At 37.8% G+C, this 4,166-nt stretch overlaps 1 pseudogene; it reads left to right on the top strand.

Moving 5' to 3' along the window:
- Nucleotides 1-2,818: 2,818 nt before the first annotated feature.
- LOC118852455 lies at nt 2,819-2,919 on the top strand (annotated as a pseudogene).
- The last annotated feature ends 1,247 nt before the right edge of the window (nt 2,920-4,166 follow it).

The following is a 4,166-nucleotide window of genomic DNA, read 5'->3' on the forward strand; positions in this document are numbered from 1 at the left end:
AAAGCAACTGCAGACTTTCACCTCACACCCAGCAAAATGACAAAGAGGATAAAAGATGTGAATAGTCAATATTATAAGGATTACAGGAAGACAGGTACACTAATGCAATTTTGGCAGAGTTGAGATTTACAAATGTCCAATCTTTCTGGGAATCAATTTGGAACCATGCCAAGAAAGTGACCAGAATGTCCCTACCTTGTGACCTAGAGATCTCATTGCTAGATATATACTCCAAGGAGTTTGAAGGCAGAGAAACATGCCATATGCATCAGAACATTCATAGTTACTTTTTGTGGTAGAAAAATATTGGGTGCAGTGAGTAGAGCACCGGCCCTGGAGTCAGGAGGACCTGAGTTCAAATCCAGTCTCAGACACTTGACACACTTACTGTGTGACCTTGGGCAAGTCACTTAACCCCAATTGCCCTGCCTTCCCCCCTCAAAAAAATTGGAAACAAAACAGATGTTCAACAACTGATAAATTGTGGGGAGCCAGTTATATCTTGTTTAGGCCTCTTAGACCTCTGCAAGGCAGGGTCAGTTGAAAATGGACCTGTGCACGGCAAGGCCAGTTTTAGGATAAAAAGACTTGGCAAAGAAAACCTGCCTTTGTAGCTGATTGCCCACATGGGTGATGACAGAAATATTTCAGTCTGGTTATCTATATGCGAGAGAACATAAATGTCTCAATTTGGTTAGCCTTGAGTAAAAATAATGTCTCACTCCTAGGAACAAGGAGATAAAAAACTTAACCAATGCTTTACTGTACTCTTCTTTGGAGTCCAGATAACTCAGCAATTAACCTATATAAAGTACTGTCAGTAACTTCATTAAAATCAGTCTATAGCATGACTATGTGACTCGCCTAGCCCCATGTCTTTGTCTTTTTGTGTTCATTACTTCATCGTGTATTTTGCCACTGCTGGTACAATAAATGGCTAAACAAATTGAGGTATCTTCATATAATGGAATATTATCTCATGAATGTAAGAAATTGTAAAAATGGAGAAGTCAGAGAAACATAGGTGGCCCTCTGTGTGAACCAAGTAAAAAGAAGGAAAACAATATACGCAATAATTGCAACAATGTATAGGGAAAGAACAATAGTAACAATAAAACAAAACAAAATGGAATGTTATGGAAGTGGGATAACCTTGAACCCTGAAGAAGAGATGAGAAGTTGGGCCTTTTTGCCTTTGCAGAGGGGGCATAGAGCTATGAATGTAGAACCTTGTGCTATCAGACTTGTTTGATGGAATTGTTAGTTTCATTGAACTTTTTTGCTTTCTTTTCCTATTGCATTTGTTCCAAAGAATAGCTTGTTTAGTGTGGGAGAGGAAATGGATGTATTTGGAGGTGAAGATGTAAAAACAAGAAATATCATTAAAAATGAAAAGAACGAATCCATTGATTCATATAGAGACTTATGGCTACTTTCCCTGCTCTCTTTTCCCGCTATGCCACGTTAGATGGCCTTGAGTTCAAATCCAGCCTCAGACACTTGCTAGCTGTATGACCCTTGGCAAGGCCTTTAACCTCTATTTGTCTCAGTTTCCTCAACTGTAAAATACATTGTTGTGAGGATCCAATGAGATGATTTGTAAGGTGCCTGCTACATAGTAGGCACCATATAAATGTTTGTTCTCCTTCCCTTTGAGTATGCACATGTCTATGTATTTCACCCTGAAGCAGACTTTCAATTGACCTGCAGACGATGCTATGTAGTTCAAGTCAATTCAGTAAGCAATTTTAAAAGAGTCATAATTAGGATATTTGGCATCTAGGACAAGTTGAGAGCAAGGGTGGGGAGGCAAAGACACAGGCTGAGGCTGGCGTGCTGCCATCACTTCGCTGCAGTGTCTGCCTATGATCCTGGATGTCCCGTGTGGTGTGGCTCCCCAAGTTTAGTGGCATAACATGGGGAATCTGCCCCATCTGTTGATGTTCCGAGATAATGCGACGCTTGCGTGGTGGTAGCAGGCCAAGGAGCTAAAAAGGGGTTCTTTCACTAGTGGCTGTAGGAAAATGAATCCGAGGGAAAGAAGTGCCTATCCCCTACCCCTGCACCCCACACATATGTTAGGCACAAAGCAGAGTCCTGATTGCTCTGTGCTAATTAAAACTCTGATTAAACATTTACTCGGTTAATTATTCATGCATAGTTTTAAAGGTGCTATTTTGCTCTCTTAAAAAAATTGCACGAGGGTATCCATTTAAAATTTTGAGCTTCTAAAGGACACTATTATCTCTGTATTATTATTAATATTATTATTATTTTACATAGTATCTATATAGAACCATGCACTATGATGATGCTTTAGGGTTTGGTCTGAGAAATATCTTCATCTATGTTTTTATAGGTTTCCTATGAGCTGTCTATCTCACTATTACTTGGAATATCTTTACTACAGGCAATTCCACTCATTCCCTTTGTGCACCATTACACTGTCCAATTAACTGCTGCATTAAAAAAGGCATTAAAATTTTAAGAACCAAAATGTCCTTTTAAAAGTTTAGTTATTACTTTGGGTACTTGTGTGAAGGACTGAAAACAACTCCTTTAATGTTTTGTTGCTTTCTTGCATATAATTAAACTTTATCATCCCCTTTTCTTTTAATCTTTTTTTTTCAAGATTGGTGAAGAAGAATTTTGTTTTACCTTAACAGAACATGATTTGCACCTTTCTATTTTAAAATTAGATTTTTTTCTTACTTCTTTTTATCCAACCTCCCACTAGGGAAGCTTTTAATGTGCCCAGGTAGTCCTGGTAAAAGTACGCTTTTCAAGTGGATGAATTTCTGCTGCAAGCAATGGAGATGTTTGCTTCAATAATATATAACTAAAATTGGAATGAAACAGACAATTAGCATAGCCACTGTGCAAGGATGACATGCAATAAGTGAAGTGTTCTATATTTTAAAAAAGCCCATTAATAAAACAATACAACACAATATATGTGTATATTTGTGTGTATGTCTGTGTGTTGTTCATTCACTTTTCAGTTATGTCCAACTCTTTGTGACCCCATGTGGGGTTTTCTTGGCAAAGATACTGGAATGTTTTGCTATTTCCTTCTCCACCTCATTTTACAGATGAGGAAACTGAGGCAAACAGGATTAAGTGACTTGCCCAAGATCACACTGCTAGTAAGTGTCTGAGGCTGGATTTGAACTCAGAAAGATGAGCCTTCCTGATTTCAGATGCAGCACTCTATCTACTTCACCACCTAACTGCCCTACATGCATATGCATGCATATATATATTTATTATATATATATAATATGCATGTGTACATCTATGCACATATATGCATACATAAATGCATATGAAAAGAAGTTCAGAAGGGAACACAAATGAACAAGACAACTTTGTTGCTACCTTTCAAAATTTAATATAGACTTTTACAAAACTAACTAACAGAAATTCACAGTATCATATATAATCCTTTTTGTTCCTCTTTGTATATTGACATGTTCATGTTTGTTGGGTATTAAGCTTATAATAAAAAAGCACATTTTTGAAAAGAGAAAAATAAAGGCAACCTCTGATTTTTGTTCCTGTAGTTGCCATTTGACCACTAGAGGTCACACATGCACCTGAAATGGGAAATGTCCTGTTCCTTTCAGCTATTCAATGGATTCTAGGTATGTTCAACAAGAATAAATGACAGTATCAAGGTGGAAAAAAGCTATATAAAGGAGATCAAAAGAGCATGAATAGAGGAATCCACACCTCAGTTCCCAGTTCTTCTCAGACTCAGTGCTCAGGCTTTCTGATGATTATAAAAAAATCCTGGTGGTTGTTTTAGGGCAAACATTCTATAGGCAGTGGGAAGGGCCTAGATAAGATCATAGCAGTTAGAATTAGAAGAGATTTCAGTGGTTATCTCATCCCATCTCTCTGAAAGCTGAGGTCTATTAAAGTGAAGTGACTTGGCCAAGGTTACATAGCTAGTAGGTGTCAGATTCATGATTCACACCTACGTCTTCTGACTCCAAGACCAGACTTCTTTACATTATATCGTGTTTCACTGAACTGTGTGTCCAAAGACCTGAGTTCAAATCCCAGCTCTGCTATTAATTTTCTGTGTGATCTTGGGCAAGTCATATACCTCTGGCACTCAATTTCTTCACCTGTAGGAGCTATAGGATAACAATATCATAGAA

The sequence above is a fragment of the Trichosurus vulpecula genome, chromosome 5 (genome assembly GCF_011100635.1).
Source record: "Trichosurus vulpecula isolate mTriVul1 chromosome 5, mTriVul1.pri, whole genome shotgun sequence".
NCBI lineage: Eukaryota > Metazoa > Chordata > Mammalia > Diprotodontia > Phalangeridae > Trichosurus > Trichosurus vulpecula.